This window comes from Phalangium opilio, unplaced genomic scaffold (assembly GCF_054372755.1).
Source record: "Phalangium opilio isolate 3A_F unplaced genomic scaffold, DU_Popi_V2 ptg000537l_1, whole genome shotgun sequence".
NCBI lineage: Eukaryota > Metazoa > Arthropoda > Arachnida > Opiliones > Phalangiidae > Phalangium > Phalangium opilio.
The window spans coordinates 2,313,082-2,334,275 of record NW_028324243.1 but is presented as its reverse complement, the minus strand read 5'-3'; the positions used below and the strand labels follow the sequence as shown (position 1 = coordinate 2,334,275).

Genomic DNA, 21,194 nt, shown 5'->3' with positions numbered 1-21,194 from the left:
GACGTTGAAAACTACCCTAATGTTTAGACCAACACAGCATAATTGGTTTTTAACGGAGGTGAATAGGTCGAGGCGGAACTGTTGAGTGGCCAGCAAGATCTCCCGATCTCAACCTATGCGATTTGTTTCTTTGGGGCCATCTCAAGGACTTGGTATACCGAAGTGAATTTCGCGATGTCGAAGACTTACGACAAAGGATAATTGATGGATGTGATAGCATCCGTAACACGCCAGGAATCTTCGAACATGTTCGGGAATCTTCCAAACGACGCGCGCAAGTTTTCTTAAACGTTGATGGTGCCCATTTTGAACAATTTTTGTAGAACAATGTAATTGGGTTTCATTCGAATTAGTGTAAAAGTAATGGGGTTCGATTCGAATCATTGTAAAAGTAGTGGGGTTCAATTCGAATTATTGTAAATGTAATGGGTTCGATTCAAATTATTGTAAAATTAATGGAATCGATTCGATTTATTGTAAAATTTAAGGAGTTCATTCGAATTATTGTAAAATTTAAGGGGTTCATTCGAATTATTGTAAAATTTAAGGGGTTCATTCGAATTATTGTAAAAGTAATGTGTCTAATTGAAAAAAAGAATAAAGACTGGTCAGTTACCAGTTTATCTGAACAAACAAGTAACCGATATCTGAGCTACTTTCCTTACCTTTAATTACAATCATTAATAAACACCAAGGGATTAACGCTTTTGGCCGTTTAACACGTTCACGGTCTTCCACTAGGTTTGAACTTATTTCGATCATTGCCTTATGCCCAATAATCGAAAACAATTGGGTCAAAACCACAATACTAGTGCTATAATTCTGCAAAATCTCCTTGTTTTTCGGCCTACTTTTGAGAGCCCATAACGTCGCAACGAAGCGCTTTACCCCAAAACGTCATAGGACCTTTCGGACTCCTTTTGACCAACGAACATGCCTGTTAATTTGTGCCAGACTTTCCAGAAACACCCTGTATATTCTCTATGCTTGGAATACTGCTTTAATAATTCGTAAATTTTCATTTCAAAAAAAGAAATAATTCCATATCTAGGTAAATAAGGTTCTAAGTAATCCTCTTGACTGGAGAGGAAATATTTTGGTTTTAACAACTTGTTCAAGAACAATTTCATTTTACTAAAACATTTTATCATTGAATTAATAATTTTGAATGAATTTTGTGTCGATGTTCAACACCTTGGCGAACATAGTTTTAATTGTTACTGCCTTGACAAATATTCAGGTTGTTAAATATTTTAATATCAAAAGTGTAAAAGTTACTGGAATTATTTCTCTGTAAAAATGTAAAAACCCATGCTATAAATTTTCATTTTAGAGCACTTCAAAAACACCCTTAGTTTGAATGTTTCCATCCTCCAAAAAATACCATTGACTTAGGGGAAAAGTAAAAATGTATAGAAATGGATGGAATTACGAGCTTAAAAATGAAAACTAGAGTCGCATGGAAAAGGTATTAGAAGGATGGGGATTACCTTCAAAACTCTCCTATGTCCCAAAACAAGATATGCCACAAGGCATATTAACGCTTTTTGCAGTGTGATATTGTCTTTAACAAAACCCGAAATTAGGGATATTCACACCGGTAACGTCAACGATTCCCGCTACCAATAAGCAAAGGCGGGGAAAAGTATGGGAAAAATATCGATAGCTTAACAACAATCCGTAGTGGCGCAAACGTAAAGTATCCGCATCCCACACCGCCAACGTCAGTTCGAATCCCGCTACCGCCGAGAGTAAGCATTTTCTCGTCGAAAATATGATCGAATTTAGTATAGATGTCGCTAGTGCGGTGGAGATTCAAATTCCGGCGAGCCCTGCCGCGTAATTTAAATTTACGAAAATGTACGCGAACGCGAAACAGCCAGCCGTCCTGCCAGCTAGCCAGCCGTCCTGCCAGCCAACCAGCCAGCCTGCTTCCAGGGGTCTCCGTATAAAGCTTTTGCTATGGGCAAAAAGCTTAAAAAGAGAAATCACCTTGGCGACTCAAAACAAGGTTTACTCTAGTAAGGTGTATAAAAAGAAAACTGCCTATTGTATATTCAGTTGAAAATTAAAATTCTTGCAAGTTGCACGAGATTTTGTCTCACTTTGATACGGAAAAAATATAAACGGAAAACTTAAACCTGGTAACTGAATACTTCAACTCGCGACAATTCTTTTATAGTCCCTTTTATCACTTAAAGTATTAACGGAAAACATAAACCGAACTAAAAAACGTAAAAATCTCCCACATAATGGTGCCGAAACCCGGGATCACAAGAAATTAGATGTGATTGAAATATATTTAATCGAAAAATTAAATTAGAATTAGAAAAGAAGAATTAGCAACTACTTGCGCGTGAAAAAAAATTAAATTAGAATTAGAAAAGAAGAATTAGCAACTACTTGCGTGAAAAAAAAAATTAAATTAAGGAAAAACTTTATCAAAGCGTGCTTAAAAATGACCGTGGGCGAGCAAGCTGCTACAGCGGCCGCGAAGGCGTTAGCCGCCGCCAACAACCTAGAACTTATGGCCCTAAAAGCGTTGAAAAAGGCAATAAGAACATCGGTAACAAGAACTTGTAACCTCATTGACGCACTACTGAAAGCTATAACCATAAGCACAGATAATCCTGATGATTATTTAGCGATTCTCAAACCAAAGAAATTACCAAGAACGAGATAGATCAACGGGTGGAGAACCTCACCACCAACACCGATGAAAGAGAAAAATATGTCACCAGAGCCATGGACAACCGAGATAGAAGCATTGGAACAAAATCCAAGGTCAACCGAATCCTTGCTAAACTAGCACCGAGACCGGTCGTCCAAGCATCCAGCGCGGGATCGACTACTTCGGTATCAAACTCGTCAGAAAAATCAGCCACCAAGCTTCCAACTATGACCAAATTCAATGGGGATCGCACTACATTAGCATCATTGTTTATATCGATACGAAACACCTCGGCGTCCTTACGGATCTCGGCGAGGATCCTCTTAAAAATTTCGGGCGAAATTTTGTTATTAAAATTAGGAGAAAAAACATGGAATACTTACAGATAGGGGTTGCAGTCTAACGGTGTCAGATCTTCGAAGGGTTCCTCCTCCTCCCATTCATCTCCGGGAAAGGGCTAATCTTCTAGAGGTTCGTCGGGTGTGGGCGGGTTCAAATACTCGAAAACTTCGTCGCCAAAAATTAAGGGATTGGGTGTCCTAAATAGCAAAAAGTTAGTCTATGATTTCAGAAAAAACCAGTATACACACATGGCGAAAGTTTAGTATTGTCAGGGTTTAGAGTGATCGGTAGAGTTAAGACTTAGTCAGGGTTTAGGCTGAGAGTGATTTTTGTATGGGGAAAATTTCCGTATTTATAGTACCTATGGAGAATCTGGGGGATCGTTTAGGCCCAGACGCTCTTTCTATTCAATTTATCCCAATACAAAACCCTTATGCTCTTTCCAATATTCAAAAGTTGTTGATTTCAGAAAAAAACAGTATACACATATGGCGAAAGTTTAGTATTGTCAGGGTTTAGAGTGATCGGTAGAGTTAACACTTAGTCAGGGTTTAGGCTGAGAGTGATTTTTGTATGGGGAAAATTTCCGTATTTATAGTACCTATGGAGAATCTGGGGGATCGTTTAGGCCCAGACGCTCTTTCTATTCAATTTATCCCAATACAAAACCCTTATGCTCTTTCCAATATTCAAAAGTTGTTGTTATGTATGGTACTCGAAGCAAATGGACCCCCCCCCCCAACTTTTAAAATAATAAGCGCCCAGACATGTTTTTCTTCCTCGCTAAATCCCAGATGTTCAAAAGTTGTTGTTCACGACACTCGTAGCAAATGGACCCCAACGTTAAAACTAAAACGCGCTACCAACCCTCCTAGCTAAATTCCAGACGTTCAAAAGAATTTAATCCCCCATCCCCTTTACAAAGCTGTTGTTTACGACACTCGAAGCAAATGGAAACAGAGGCGAGATATCACTCTCATTTCGCAGAGCTGAGACTCTCAATCTGTCTAGGATGAAATCGAGTCGGTTTTATACGACGATGAATTTGAGAGATTTTTTGAAGGTCCTATAGTGTTAAAATTTCACGTGGTAAGGATTCCTATGGAAGTCCAAAAGTGGTTCGATCCTTTGACATTTTTTTCTTGTGATTCCCGTGGAATTATCCGGATCGTGAACAATGACAATTTATGTCTCGTTCGCGCTCTAGTCGTAGCCATAGCTCACGAACAGCATAAGAAACGTCCGACTAATATAATGCTTAAAAACAAATTTAAGTCGATTTCTTACACGCGAGCGGTACGAGGCGATACGGCTTCACAATGCGATGCCGCTTTAGAGCTTTTCCGTAAAGCCAAAGTGAATCCTGATGATTGCGGCAAAGTAGAATCTGTGCAAAAATTCAAAGCCAAATTAGCACAATATAGTATATTAATATATATTTTTAAAAATAATATGCCAGAGTTGATTGTGGGGAAATCAACCCTGATGACGATAGACCTCGTTTGGTATTAATAAACCAAAACAGACATTACAACATCGTCACGTCTTTAAGAACCCTATTTGGCATGGACCATTATTGTGAAAATTGTCTGGTAGGATTTAGAAACAAGCGAGATCATAGTTGTAACCTTTATTGTTACAATTGTTTACGAGATCAAACTTGTACAGGGCCCGACCGGGCGTGCGATAAATGTCTCAAGGTTTTGAAAGGAGAAGAATGATTTACCATAAACAAAATAGCGTAGACGGAAAAAGTATTTGCGAGCAGCCATTTCACTGCAAGCATTGTTTCACGCAAATAAATTTATTTAAACGCAAAAATCAACCCCACACTTGCGGTGAAACCTATTGCTCAGTGTACAGTCTCGAATTTTCGGGATACGATAATCAGTTTCTATTACGCGAGATTATGGTTCTGGGTGAAGAATTTAAACCTAACTTTATAATTAATGGCACTAAAATTATGAATTTAATTGTCTCTAATTTAAATTTCCTTGACGCTTTTAATTTCATCCCCGTACCACTCTCTAAATTCGCCGACACTTTTGGTTTACAAGATGGTTCAAAGGGGTATTTTCCCCATTTTTTATTTAACGTGCACTGGTCAATGATCACGTATTCGATCTTAATAACCAATTAGAAACAAATAATATCTTAGAAAACCAAATACCTCCTCCAGAGGCCTACGAGTCCCAAAATTTAACCTATAAAAGTCTCAAAGAGTTTATGGCGTGGAACGATAAGCAAATTGAGGAGAAAAAAGGCTTTAATTTTCTGGAGGAAAAGTTCTATTGTGTCAAGGAGTAGTGATATAAAATTCTGGGAGCACGGCAGTGCTCCCAGCCAAGTCGAGCACTGACACCCTTTTCTCGAAGCAACTCGTGGCACTTTTAAGCCCACTGTAACTTCGTTATGGGTACAAGTAAAAGTCTGAAATTTTGCTTGCCGTGAGGACTGTCAATCGTAGCTATAGTTTTAAAATTTCAAGTTTCTACCCTATATACTTTTCGAAATATCGCAGGTGAAATTTACCTTATTTTGTCACTCACTCACTCACCGATCATCAAAATTCTAAGGTACTTCTAGAGGAGATAGAGACTTAAAATTCAGGATTTAGTTTTCATTTATTTTATAAAGCACAGAAAAATTAAAACATCCCGAAATTTTTATAAAATTGTTCTTTAGTTCTTTATTTTAAAACTAGATGGCGCTGCAGTCTTTTCAACAGAAATAGTGTGTGTTCTTGATGAAAGGACGTAATGGTCCAAAGTTAACCGAAAGTTAAATATATATTAAAGCTAATAGGAGTAATAGTTTAAAAGAAATGTGTCGTAACTGATGCTACATTCTTTTATTAGGATATCGCGTACAATCTTTATTGCATATTCTCTGCGGGTCGAAAGGGGTAATTCAGCGTAAATATGGACAAACGTTAGCGATTATATTGGCAAACGAAGTACCACGAGAGGGTCTTGTTTTAATATAACTACCGAAGTAAAACGAGAGGGTCTATAAAAAGAAGTGAGATCCTATGAAAAACATTAAAATGTACAAAAATGGGCCAAGCCTCGCTTCGTGCCCTCTCCGCCGTAAAACGTTCTGGGATCTCATGTAGAGCCAAGTCTGCCTTTTGTTCTCATTCAATCGCCAATTGAACAATTATGTTATAAATTAAGTCGTTTTCCTAATTAATAACCAATATTCTTTGACTCTATCATTATTATACATCTTTGTTCGTATCAAAAATATCGTGACTTGGCAAGCGCAGGTGTACATAAGGTTATGCATAACTCGCCTTATAAACTTGTAAATAGGGTTAATAAATGATTTTAAGAAAGCAATAGAACATCATATAACCAACAATCTTCTCCATCAACATTAACTTCTCTAGTAGAATTTTAATCCTATTTTAACTTAATTTAATTGTAAATATGTAATTCATGACTACCTGGACATCATTGTAAATAAGAGATTTCTTAATGATTGTTCCAAATAAAAGCCTATTATTATTATTATTATTATTATTATTATTATTATTATGCATAACTCACCATATAATTTGTACACAGGGTTGTGCATGACTCATCTTATAAACTTGTACATATCCCCTCGACCATAAACGATTTAGATTATTTTAAAATCGGCAACGATTTAGTGAATATCCCCTCGACTTCCATTTAATATTACTTATCTGCGATTGCCAAGTCACGATATTTTTGATACGAACAAAGATGTATAACAATGATAGAGTCAAAGAATATTGGTTATTAATTAGGAAAAGGACTTAATTTATAACATAATTGCTCAATTGGCGATTGAATGAGAACAAAAGGCAGACTTGGCCCTACATGGGATCTCAGAACGTTTTACGGCGGAGAGGGCACGAAGCGAGGCTTGGCCCATTTTTGTAGATGTTAATGTTTTTCATAGGATAGATTATTTAGCTTTTAGAATAATTTTCTTGGATATTTCCCAGGTAGAGCCTTTTCAAGTCGCCTTATAGCCGGTTTGAGTAGCTGGGTATATTGGAGACATTTTATGGATAAAGATTCTATATCCCTCATAATCTCTAAAGGACGAATGATATCCATTGGTGGCTATAGAATGGTTATCCTGGTATGCTCACGAGAACGGTGTAAACATACAGTCAGCTTTTAATGGCACGGAGGCCAAAGTTTTGAAAATGAAAGTGGACGGGCTGTATGAAAAAGGTGTTTTAGAGTTTAACGGCTGTTATTTCCATGGTTGTCCCAAATGCTACAAAGTCAACCACAACGAATCTTTACAAGGCGATCCTGGTCAAACCTTGAACACCTTGTACGTCAAAACTTTAAAAATGGAGCGAGTCAAGAAGGCTTTAAAGTAATAACAAAGTGGGAATGCGAATGGGCGAAAGATGTAGCCGATAATCCGGCTATTGGCGCTTTTCTGGAAGGAGAAAATATTAAAGAAAAAGTACGCGAGCCCTTAAATCCTCGTGAAGCCTTTTTTGGTGGAAGGACGTCGGTACATAGAATATACCATAAAGTTTCCGAGAGTAAAAAAATGCATTATGTTGCCAGTCGGACACCCGGAAATTTTACTGAATAACATTCCCGACGTTTTCGCATTTGACGGTTTCCTCAAATGCGAAGTCCTTCCTCCTAAAAGCCTATTCCAACCTGTATTGCCCACAAGACTAAATAATAAACTTGTTTTCACTCTTTGCCGGGAGTGCGCCTTGAAACGTTTCCAAGGAGACTGCCTTCATTCTGACGAAGAGCGAAAACTAGTCGGCACTTGGCTGATTGATGAACTTCGGGCTGCCGTAATAGTACGTTGATTCGTTCCTTCTTCATAAGCAGACGGCTAGCGGTTATCCCTCCAATTGCGTTACCCCCGAAGATCGTGGAAATTATATTTAAAACTTTAAAATTAAGGAGGGTGTGTAATTAAACCCAGCCAAGATTAAAAGAAACGAAGGGTTGCGTAGCAAAACTCGCCCTAAATAGTCTTTGGGGTAAATTCGGGGAAAGAGGCAAACCAACCAAAACGGAGATTATCAAAGAAACTCGCAGACTTTACGAACTCTTAAGTGATCCAGACGTTGAAGTAGAAAGCGTTTTGACCATTAATCAAGATACGCTACTAGTCAAATGGGTTCCTACGGCAGAGGCCGACGTTGTTTTCAAAACAACAATGTTTTGAAGCATAGCAATGTCTCTATAGCTTGCTATACAACGCCTGTGTCTAGACTTTGCTTACTAGAATATCTAGAAATGGTGGGGGATAAATGCGTCTATTGCGATACAGGTTCCCGAATCTACATTTCCCCACAAGGGGTGCCTCTAATAGAAACTGGTAACTTTCTGGGAGAAATTACCAACGAGTTGGAAGGTTACGGAAAGAACGCCTACATTGATTGATTGAGCCCAGTGGCGGTTGCAAAAACTACAGCTATTTGGTAACCGACCCTGACTCTGGGAAGAGGTTTAATACGACCAAGGTCAATGGGTTTCGCCCTAATGTCTCTAACAAGAAACTAGTCAATTTACTAGGCACATTACTCACCTTCCAAATCACACGCTTGTCTCTATAGACACTCACAAAATTTATAGACCTACGATCGACAAAATACGTATACTAGACAATTTCGAAACAATCCCCTATGGCTACCAACGTCTAAATTAATTTATTTATTTATTTATTGATAGTAATTAATTGATTAAAAATGTATTTATTTATTTATTGATAGTAATTAATTGATTAAAAATGTATTTATTTATTTATTGATAGTAATTAATTGATTAAAAATGTATTTATTTATTTATTGATAGTAATTAAAAATGTATTTATTTATTTATTTATTGATAGTAATTAAAAATTTATTTATTTATTTATTGATAGTAATTAAAAATTTATTTATTTATTTATTGATAGTAATTAAAAATTTATTTATTTATTTATTGATAGTGGTAACGGGAAAACGTTTCTTTAAAAAACATCGGGAAATGTTTGAACCCAATATCGATGAAATCATATTCTATAATTCGGAATATTAGCCATTTTACGATAGGTTGAAAGGACTGGCAGTCTTTATTCTTTAAGGAAGGTTTGCCGGATATGAACGATTTTGACGGTTCTCGAAATTGCCTTCTAGTAATAGTAATAAACGATTTAATGGGTCAGAACAAATCAGGTTTGATAGGTTCAATTTTTGCCAAGTTTAGTCACCATCGTAATTTGGGCGTGTTATATTTAACTCAATTTCTTTATCATAAATCCAGCGACGCTAGGGATATAAATTTAAACACCCATTATCTGATACTGTTCATACAGGTTAGAGACAAATTGCAAATAAATTATCTAGCTCAACAAATGTACCCTCGTAACTCTAAATTTTTACTGAACAGCCCCGTTCGTATTTGCTACTAGACTTTAAACAAAACTGTCTCGAAAATTATAGGGTTAGAACAAAAATATTTCCCGATGAGACCATCGTCGTTAGGCTTAAAATGTACGCGGCGAGGGGCTAGGGTTAAGATAAACGTCTAGCCACCCAATGGCAGGGCTTCCACCAAAGGTTCACGCAATTGCGCATTTTCTTATCTCATAGTGTGAATCAATCGCTTTATATACCCTAAACTTACAAAAGTTCTGATATAGGTGTTCTCTAGAAGTATAACGTTAAAGATATCTGTGTTTAAAATTATTTTAGGAATTAAGATTCATAAACCGACTTAACTAAAATTAACATAAATTACTGTCGATTAAAATATTTAATATCAGTTACATTTATTTAATTATTTAAGATAAACCTCTTTCTTTGGAATGACACAAGAGAGAGTTTATATAGAACGAGTAATGAAGATTGCATCTGAATCGAAACACTACACGCATACCAAAGTTAATATCATGTTAATATTATATAAAAACGTCTTGGTTTGGACCAAGGCCGAAAAAACAAACGATATGTGTGAGGTTTATCAATTGACTGAAGTTCAGATATTGAAATTTTTTTCTAGTTCTTTTTATCCACTCAATCCTTAATCAATATTTAATTCAATCAACTGATTTTACAGTTAATCGATCTAGTCCCTCTAAATTAATTGAAAAAATTACATATCTACGCTTTTTCAAGAACAATTACTTTTCGAAAACATTTTATCATGAAATTAATTGTTCTTGAAAAAGCGTAGATATGTAATTTTTTCAATTAATTTAGAGGGACTAGATCGATTAACAGTAAAATCAGTTGATTGAATTAAATATTGATTAAGGATTGAGTGGATAAAAAGAACTAGAAAAAAATTTCAATATCTGAACTTCAGTCAATTGATAAACCTCACACATATCGTTTGTTTTTTCGGCCTTGGTCCAAACCAAGACGTTTTTATATAATATCTGTCACTTCAGTCTTAATGTAATTAAATTTTGAATAATTATGTTTGCTTTACCGTCATACATTTGCACTCTAAAATATAATGGTGCATTCAAACACCATATATGCTGTTTTTTCCAGTGCCATAAAAGACATCATTTAGGGTGTACTTTAACCCCATTTCTATGATCAATTCACGCCATTTACTAATATTATTTGCAAGTATTAAGGAAATATTATGCATTTATGCACCATTTACAGTGGCTTTTAACATCTTTTTTAGACAATCTATTGAACTTCTAATATTACTTAGTTTAATGGTTTTAAATGTAGGGAAAAAGTACGCTACCTATGTCACCTTATTAAACCAAGTGAAGTGAAATAATTGTTAAATATATATTATAACCACTACACCACAGACACGTGGTAAGTCTAAGTTTTCCAAGAGATCTAACTAATTATTATGTCCAATCAAGATGGTTAAAACATGTATCTACCTGGGCTCGAACCTGGGACTTTCCACGTGTGAAGCGGACGTGATAACCACTACACTATAGATACGTGGTAATAATGAGTTTTCCAAGAGATCTAGCTAATTCTTTTGCCCAATCACGATGGTCAAAACATGTATCTACCAGGGCTTGAACCTGGGACCTTCCGCGCGTGAAGCGGACGTGATAACCACTGCACCATAGATACGTGGTAGCACTGAGTTTTCCAAGAGACCTAGCTAATTCTTATGTCCAATCACGATGGTCAATACATGTATCTACCAGGGCTCGAACCTGGGACCTTCCGCGTGTGAAGCGGACGTGATAACCACCACACTACAGATACGTAGTGACACTGAGTTTTCCAAGAGATCTAGCTAATTATTATGTCCAATCACGATGGTCAAAGCCGTACTTGTGTAATTAAGTAAAATTAACATACTTAGACTTAATTGTTTTGATCAAGCTGGCCGATAGCACACCCTGAATACTTAATTGTTAATTTATGATAATTCCGAAAAGTATCTTCGCTGTAGTTGTTAAGTTATCGGTGGGGAAAAATCACGAAAAACCCATGTTAATCTCCATAGGAAATTAGCAAAAGCGGGTGAATATTACTTTAACGTTACAAAACGGTATCAAGTCTAATATCTACAAGGGCCTACCGGCCCTGTAGAATAAAGCGAGTAGGATGAAAAGGTCTGTTACAAAACGGTAACATTTTCTTTTTGCAGAATATTGAAAAGAAATATTTTAAATATTTTTCGGCATTACGATTCTTTTAGTAGTTGTGTAGGTATAAAACTCTGTTTCATGTCAATATTTAAGAACATCTTTTGATATTAACATTTCAAATTTGGTGTTTAATTTTTAATTCAGCTTTACTACATTTATATATAGTGTAAACATAAATTGTAACTTCAATAGATGATATGTATATTAATACTTCATTTTACCAGTGTTGAAACGATCGGTTCTATGAAATAATATATCTTAGATAAAAACGAAAATTGACCTTGTTTCGTGCCCTCTTTAAGGAGGTCTTTACGGTTCAGAGTGAGCCGAAAGTTAAATCCACATTTAAGTGATAGATATTAGCTTCGCATTAGAATTGAGGATACATAGAAAATGATTATACGCTTCAACCTTTACAAATGCCCTTGGAATAACTCGCCAAATGCGAACTATGTATGTCCGGTTTTTCTCATTGACTATTGGACCTGTGTTTAGAAAGTAAATTTTTGTTTGAAAGAGTACGCCCTCGTCTCAACTCGGAGACGTTTATTTTGGTTTCCCAACTTTTAATGAAACAATTTATTTTTTATTAAATATCCGAGTGAATTATGTCACGGAGAGTCCTAATTTCGACGTGTGTGTCTGTTGCTACACCCCAGGGGACCGCGTTCTCAGTTTGCAAATCGGAGAAAAGGTGTGCTCAATTTCCGAACCGCATATACAGTTCCCGGAAATTTCTAAAATTGTATTCCTCTTACACTGTCTAACACTACCAACTTCTTGTTTTTGTCCATCTCACATGGAGACCAGTCTGTACTTACTGGCTTCAATACACGGCCATCATCCGGTCTTTTGTCCTTATCACATGGACACCAGTCTGTGCTTACTGGCTTCTATCTCTATCATCATCGTTAAGGTTAAGACAGACGCAGTGATCAGCTTGGGTTACGAGAAACGTCTAGCCTCCCAATGGTGGGGCTTCCACCAAAAGTTCACGCAGTTGCGCTGCCCTTATCAATATCTGAGATTTGCATCATTTCTATACTACTGATTTGAGTAGAGCGAAACAGCAGGCGTATCCTTCATTTCAAACGTCAATATTAGTCAAGTCTCTCAAGAATGTCTAATTATTTTTTTTAAAACGATGTAACGCTCAACAGGGTGAATAATTAACGAAGAAAATATATAATATTAATTATATTTATTTTAGAATTTAAGATAATCTGGTTTATCAACTCAAAATTAATACAGAAAGAGTTAAACAGCAGTGTATGTGTTTGTCTGTGTGTGTCTGTCCGTTGCTATACTAATGCTCTGCGTTTGCAGTTCGCTTGTGTAAAGAAATCTTACAAAACTTTAATATTTCCTTTTTTCGTAATATAAAGTGATTTAATGGAAATATTTTCGTAATTTCGATTCTTTTAGTAGTTAGGTAGTTTTAAGGCTCTGTTTCATTTTGAGATTCCAAGGATATTCTTAAATATTATTATTTGAAATGGCTGTTTATATATTACTTAAGCTATACTACATCTGTATATAGAATAATCCTTGCTTTAGGTAATACAAAAAGAACGCGAAGGCTTATACTTCGTCGGAGAACTCAACCATTATCCATAATAGGCCTAGAGAATCAAAGAGTAGACAATTGAGGCCCGAGGTGAATTTAAATATGGGTTTTGTTATTCGTCTCTGTAATGAAGAGACATTAACGGTTCAGAGTGAGCCGAAAGTCAAATATACATTTAAATAATCGGGTTTAGATTTTAAACTAAAATAAAGCATTATGGTGGCCATCAGATTACTGAAAGGTCCGGTCGTAATCGGTTTCTAGCTACTATGAATATAGTTGGGGTGAAACGAGAGGATGGTGTTTACACGGCAATCGAGAAGTCAATGTAGCTTTCATCATAAAGGGTATAAATATCATCCATGGTGGGAATAATAACGGTTAAAATATCATCGATTATGGGAATAATAACGGTTTAAAAAACATCCATGATGGGAATAATAACGGGTTAAATAACATCCATGGTGGGAATAATAATGGTTAAAATATCATCGATTATAAGAATAATAACGGTATAAAAAACATCCATGATGGGAATTATAACGGTTAAAATATCATCCATGATAGGCATAATAACGGTTAAAAGAACACCCATGATGGGAATAATAACGGGTTAAATAACATCCATGGTGGGAATAATAACGGGTTAAGAAACATCCATGGTTGGAATAATGATGGTTTAAATAACATCCATGATGGGAATAATGATGGTTTAAATAACATCCATAATGAGAATGATATTGGTGCTGTACCGATCCATTACATATGCCCATAATGGTTTAAATAACATCCATGATGGGAATGATATTGGTGCTGTACCGATCCATTACATATGACCATAAGGGTTCAAAACCAAACCGGATAGGGTTTGGTTTTCTGACAAAAGTGATATATCCATTAATGGAATAGAAGTAACCCATTGTTTTTTACAGTGCATAAAATGACGTTGGTACCGTTGGATCAACGGAAGATGTCTCAACCAGATATTCAAACCGTTGACATTCGAAAGACAGATGTTATGCAAGAATTGAATAGGGAGATGCAAATGGTTTTAAACAACGCTTCGTTGGACGATCGCTCCAAATAGATTATGTATCACAGCTAATCCAAAGGTACAATAACGTTTCTTGAGAAATCACGCCGCATCCTACAGATAAATTGATTGACGAAGAAAGTTTTTCTCAGTTACAATCGTTAGGCGAAACGCTAAGGTGGTCGAAAGAATGGAGAGTTTTCGTAAATGGTCGAGAGATAAAAAATTCTGATATATCGCAGTTAGTATACGACTACATTTCCCCGCTTAAAGAAATCCCCGAAGGCTGGAGCGAGTTTCACAACGTAATAAAAAGGTTTCGTATGTTTGAACTGTTTACTCATCTCCACACTAGAAGGTATATCTACCACCTGCGAGATATAGTGTCGGCCTATAACGGCGCTTGGCATAGTACTATTAAAATAGCCCCATAAAACGTTAAGCCAACCAATATATTAGAAATGTATAGAAATATTTTCCCAAAACCTACAAATGATTTTCTAAAGACTTCTTAAGATTACTTTTCCCAAGCTGTTTATCCCCAAAACCTCCATCCAATTCCCAAGTACATTCTTAAGATTTTTGTAAGGGTAACACAATCTGCTGCATGTTGAAAAGCTTCTTTGCGCGAAATAGTGAATTAATCTTTTTTTTTTCACTGCGAAGATTTGTATCCTTTTTCTAAGCCCACATTTTATAGGTTTTTAAAGTTGGTTTAAGTTTTAATACCACTTTTGGGTAAAGAAAAAAATCATTCTGGGTGGGTACCGTTTCTCTGACTGTTCGTTTCCCCGACTCAAAAGTGTCCGTTGCTCTTTCTTTACTTTTGGGTATAGAAGAATACGCTTGGTTTTTTTTAATGCAATTGTCAGTGCTCGGAAGTACTTTCGATAAGTGGTAGTAGGACTCAAGTGTAATTATAGCAAATGAAAGTCTGTCTGTTATATTTACGAATTAATAAGTATTTTTCATTACTAAGGATGGTATTGAAATTTTTAAGGAATAGCACTGCAAATTATAGAGTTAAAATCGAAAGTCGTTAAAGCTTGCCATAGAAATTCAAGGTTCGATAAAAGCTCGAAACCAGATTTTCAACATGAAGCTTAAGGCTCGAAGCTCGATAAGAAACTCGAGGCTCGGCCTCGATAACCAAAAAAAGCAAGGCTCGAAGCTTGGCTCGAACCCAAAAAATCAAGGGTCGCACAGCCCGAAGCTCGATTTGCAGCACAAATGATGGTAACTATATTTGTAATGAAATCACGGAAATTCACCAAGTAATATGTACTCTGCGAGGGGGAAACCACTAAGAAAATTTTGTACACCTGATTTCAGATTTCAAATGACTTCAATTGAACTATCAAAGACTTCATTCGACTTCAAAGACTTCACTAACTGTATTTGATTTCAGATGACTTCAATAAAATTTATAAAGACTTCAAGGGACTTCAATATAATTTATAAAGACTTCAAGTGACTTCAATACAATTTATGAAGACTTCAAGTGACTTCAATATAATTTAGAGACTTCAAGTGACTTCATTACATTTTATAGACTTCAAGTGACTTCAATAGAATTTGTAAAGACTTCTAGTGACTTCAACATAATTTAAAGACTTCTAGTGACTTCAACATAATTTAAAGACTTCAAGTGACTTCAATAGAATTTATAGACTAAAGCCGATTTCTATTTTTTTCTCAAGACTTCATTAAATTGTAATAATTAAAAAATATCTATGTACTTCGCTATTAAGTACTAAGGTGCAGAGCAACCGAAAGCAATTATCTATGCAGAATTATATCAAGAATTAATTTACTATAAGAATGCCTAAGTCACTAGATTTTACGCTTCTACTCTTACGCCAGTGTTAGTGGACAAGTAAGCCCCACCCCTTTCATGTCCCTCATTGCTCTGCGCTTTCCTATTGGATCCCGCGGGAATAGGTCATACAGACGCGATTGACGTATTCCGAATAGAGAAAGAAAACGTCTAGCAAAGTAAGCAGAAAATGGAGGCTGCCAGCGGTGCTGAAACGGTTAGGGAATGGTTTTTAATTGCCATTAACAAGTTAGTTAAAGGTTTTGAACCTAACTTAATGGATTTTGAATACTTGTCTCTACGTGAAAATCGTTCGTTCTATAATTGTTTCTAAATCGAATCAAGTGTACTATACTTATGATTTCGTGAGTTCCAAAAACCAAACCAAGGCTTAACGAGAAGGTAAAAGAGATAGATGGTGGAAACATAGAGTAAGATAAAATATTAAGTCCCGCCTTCTTTTCCAGCCTCCCCCCACCCATGAGGGGGGATTGTCGACTATCACGCGCGCACCGGACGCCTTTTTAGGCCTTCTTATAGTAAATTCCTTCTTGATTATATGGCGCAGATACAAGCCCGGATAGTATACTGATCCATTTGATCGTCGCTTATGTCTCAAGAATTCTGCGACGTTTCACGCGGGAAAATATGATCACGTGATCGGCCGCTATTTACGGAAAGAAGTTTTTGTCGTGGCATAGCTAACTCAATCACGCCAGTGAGCGCTTGGGCAGTAGTTTTTGCAAGGGGTCGGTCATTCATGAAATCCCGTACGCTACCCGCGAAATCCAACTTAAAAAATCTCATAAAAAATCCGAAATCAATAAAGAAATAACAAAACAGTAAAGAAATCACAAAATCAGTAGAGAAATCACAAAATCAGTAGAGAAATTACAAAATCAGTAAAGATACCACAAAATCAACAAAGAAATCACAAAATCAGTAACGAAATCGCGAAATCCATTACAAAATTCACGAAATCCAAACTCAAAAGAAATCACAAAATCCAACGAAATCAATTGAAATATCCCAAAATCTGCCGAAATCATGGAAAAAATCCGAGGAAATCACGGGAAAAATTGCAAAATCCGTTGGATTTTATCGAATTTTGAAATCAAACAAAATCCGACGAAATCATACGAAATCCGAAGAAATCAAATTGGATTTCGAAATCCCGTACACTTTTTCCAAAACGTCCGACCCCTCAGGTTTTTGAAACTGATTATCGTCTGATTCATACTCGAATTCATAGTTCAGAGAACTAGAAGACACAATTTTTAAATTGGCTGCTTGTATGCTGTATTTAGAAGGTTCCCAATTTAGTTAAATAGTAGTTTAAATTAAGCCAATTAAACTTCGCCACAAACAAAAATATATCGTTTTTACGAATATTCCTTGAAAACGGAATGATTAGCAGCCGACAATAAGTCCAAAAACGAAAAATTTCTGGGGAAGAGTGTCTGGCACAAGAGTCTGGTAGCATTGCACCTCCGAAAACGGCCGAAAATTGACTGGAAAATTTATAGGACATTGTCCACTGTAGTGTGCAGAAATAGTATCACATCTCCATAGTCAAGCTATCAAAACTTCCAAAATTTTATTGGTCAAACTTTCCAGTGACCCCCTTAGTTTTTAACAAAACTATGGCACATTTTAAAATTCCAGTGTCCTGTGCTTATTTCCGGCCCTGATCAAGACTATTGAAGATAAAATTTGAAGAAAAGGAAATTTCCACTTATGAAAGACGGAATTTCAATAGACTTCAAGGGATTTTTCTACCACTTCATTTGACTTCAAGAGATTTCCAATGGACTTCGTATGACTTCTGAGAGACTTCAAGAGATTTCCGAGAGACTTCAAGAGATTTCCGAGAGACTTCAAGAGATTTCCGAGAGACTTCAAGAGATTTCCGAGAGACTTCAAGAGATTTCCGAGAGACTTCAAGAGATTTCCGAGAGACTTCAAGAGATTTCCGAGAGACTTCAAGAGATTTCCGAGAGACTTCAAGAGATTTCCGAGAGACTTCAAGAGATTTCCGAGAGACTTCAAGAGATTTCCGAGAGACTTCAAGAGATTTCCGAGAGACTTCAAGAGATTTCCGAGAGACTTCAAGAGATTTCCAAGAGACTTCAAGAGATTTCAAAGGGACTTCGTATGACTTCTCTTGACTTCAGAGAGACTTCAAGAGATTTCAAAGGGATTTCGTATGACTTCAAGAGACTTCCGAGAGACTTCGACTGACTTCAAGCGATTTCCAAGGACTTCGCATGACTTCAAGGGATTCTCTAGGGACTTCCTAAGATTTCCGAGATTTCAACTAAACTTTGCGATTTATAGAGACTTCAAAAACAATTTATGGACTTCAATTGTGATTTCAAAAATTTTGTACACCTGATTTCACAAGTGGTTTCCCCCTCGGTACTCTGTAGTCACACTTTCACAGTAATTTAATAGAAAAACTAGGGTTTTAAATCGGTAAATTACCATGGTAATTTATCTGGGTAGCTCTAATTTGCGATTTTCTCGGGTAAATTACGAAAATGGTAATTACCGTGGTAATTTACCACCTAATTCTCAATTTTTATAGAAAATGGTCTAAAAGCTCCATTTTTCAAAAATCTTTATACACTTAAAAATTTGCTCTAGCGGCGCATCCAAATAAAGTCCATTTTCTTTGGCCCTTCCGTACCAAAATCTAAAAATTTTGGCTGGTGACGGCGCTGGAATTAGTAGAGCGCAAGCCTCGAATCATTTCAAACTAACTCTTACACACTTTCTGTTCTTGAATGTGCCGTGAAATAGCTTTCAAAGGATGAAATAATGCAAGGAATGTCAAAATGATTCGAAGACTTTCGAAATACTAGAGCGGTATTGGACTGTACAGAGGTAGTAGTAGACAAGTTGGGAAACCAAAATGAACCTCTCCGAGCCGAGACGAATTTACTTTCTAAACACAGGTCCACCAGCCAATGAGAAAAACCGGAAATACATAGTTCAAATTGGCGAAATATTGCCAAGGTCTTTAGCAAAGTCTTAAGCGTTTAACAATTTCCTTTGTATCCTCAATAATTCTAATGAGGACCTAAAATTTATCACTGAAGGGTGAATTTAACTTTCGGCTCACCGTTAACACCTCCTATAGAGGAGGCGAAACAAGGTCATTTCTAGTTTAAACCTAGGGTATCTTATTTCACAGACCCAATCGTTTCAACACTTGTGGATAGATGAAGAATTGACATCCATATTATCTAACGAATATAAAAATGCGTTTACACTATATATAAATGTAGTAAAGCCGAATTAAAAAGTAAACACCAAATTTGAAATGTTAATATCAAAAGATGTTCTTGAAATATTGAGATAAAACAGACCTTTATAGCTACACAACTACTAAAAGAATCGTAATGCCGAAAAATATTTAAAATATTTCCATTTAATATTCTGCAAAAAGGAAATGTTATCGTTTTGTAAGAGATCTTATCATCCTACTCGCTTTATATTAACTGTGATATGCGTGTAGTGTTTCGATTCGTATGGAATCTTCATTACTCGTTCTACATAAACTCTCACTTGTGTCATTACATAGAAATAAGTTTATCTTAAATAATTAATTAAATATAAATAATATTAATTATTTTAATCGCCAGTAAATAACTTTAAAAATAGTTAAATCGTTTTAAATAAAGTTGTTCCTATTATCTTTCGAAACTTTGCTAATATTGACGTTTAACGTGAAGGGTACCCCTCTTGCCCGCTTTCTCCAAATTTTGGGGTATATATACGATTCGCTTCCATTACAATAATAGATAAAAACGCATTCGCGTGAACCGATGGTGGAAGCCCTGCCATTGGGAGGCTAGACGTTTCTCGTAACCCTAGCCGATCGCCGCGTATATTTTAAAACCAAACGATAACGATGGAGAAGAAGCCGGAATGGACAACGACCTGAAGATGGTGGTGCATAGAAGCTGGTGTCAATGTGGGATTGACGAAGAACAGAAGATGGAGGTGCATAGAAGCTGGTGTCAATGTGGGATTGACGAAGAACAGAAGATGGTGGTGCATAGAAGCTGTTGTCAATGTGGGATTGACGAAGAACAGAAGATGGTGGTGCATAGAAGCTGGTGTCAATGTGGGATTGACGAAGAACAGAAGATGATGGTGCTTACGAGGCAGCAAGTACAGGCTAGTGTCCATGTGGGGTGGAAAAAGACTAGCAGATTGTGGTCCTTAGAAGCCGGTTAGTAAAGACTGGTGTTGGCAGATGAATGGCCAAATTTCCGTGAACCGCGAACGCGTTCCGGGAATCGGGTATTTGTTTGCTCCGATTTGTAAACTGCGAACGCGGTCACGTGGGGTGTGACCGACAGACAGACAGACACGTCCAGTGTAATACCTCTCCGTGACGTCATCGTCACTCGGAGAGGTAAAAAACCGGCATGCCTTAAATGCAAAATTAAAACCTATTCTCACTACAAAAGTAGAAACACAACGAAGATATTAGTGGTCATCGCACCGTCTGGTGTCGTTACATACGTAAGCAACGCATACTGCGGTAAATGTTCTGAACAACAAGTTACTGAGGTTAGTAAACTATTAGATAAATGTCTAAGTTACATTGATGGGATTAAGGCGGATAAAGGTTTTGCAATAGAAAATCTTTGCAATGAGCGAGGACTAGAACTAAAGGCTCTTTCAGACGATCCAACTTCTTGCCTCAGCTTGATGGGTCAAAAAGTTGTATCAACTTGCCCAATCTTTGAAGGGAAAAGTGAAGTAAATACTTCCTTTTCACACGACTAAACTTTTACCGCCAAATGGAACTTTTTAAGCACCACCTACCTTGGAACTTACGAAATAACCCGCGAAATTTTGCTTTTTCTGTCATTCATTTTGATTGGCTGAAGAAATGAAATGAAAAAGTTGAGTCAGCAAAAACTGGATCACTGATACTACTACCATCCGGAACAAGAATCCAGTTCATTTAGTCTGGAGTGGAACGCTGAGGTGCCAAGTCAAGTGGTTCAACCCACCTTTACTCAGTAGCGCCGCCAGGATTATTTCTCGCGTAGGCACAGCATGATCTAGAGGCCCCCTTCCTTTTGTTTTGAAAATTTATCATGCATAATTTTGGAATATGTTTCAGGATTTTGACGAATATCTCCAGATTTAAGGATTA

The 21,194-nt window shown here is 36.5% G+C and overlaps 1 long non-coding RNA gene and 3 other non-coding genes across 4 annotated transcripts; 1 reads left to right on the top strand and 3 right to left on the bottom strand.

The window, feature by feature from the left end:
- Positions 1-10,861: 10,861 nt before the first annotated feature.
- Positions 10,862-10,934, bottom strand: TRNAV-CAC (transfer RNA valine (anticodon CAC)). The gene has a single exon. It is a non-coding gene; the product is annotated as a tRNA-Val (tRNA).
- Positions 10,935-10,999: 65 nt separating this feature from the next.
- TRNAV-CAC (transfer RNA valine (anticodon CAC)) lies at positions 11,000-11,072 on the bottom strand. The gene has a single exon. It is a non-coding gene; the product is annotated as a tRNA-Val (tRNA).
- Positions 11,073-11,137: 65 nt separating this feature from the next.
- On the bottom strand, positions 11,138-11,210 carry TRNAV-CAC (transfer RNA valine (anticodon CAC)). Its single transcript has one exon. It is a non-coding gene; the product is annotated as a tRNA-Val (tRNA).
- Positions 11,211-15,493: 4,283 nt separating this feature from the next.
- On the top strand, positions 15,494-17,117 carry LOC149588796 (uncharacterized). Its single transcript, XR_016379807.1, has 2 exons — positions 15,494-16,417; positions 16,483-17,117. It is a non-coding gene; the product is annotated as an uncharacterized LOC149588796 (long non-coding RNA).
- Positions 17,118-21,194: the final 4,077 nt, after the last annotated feature.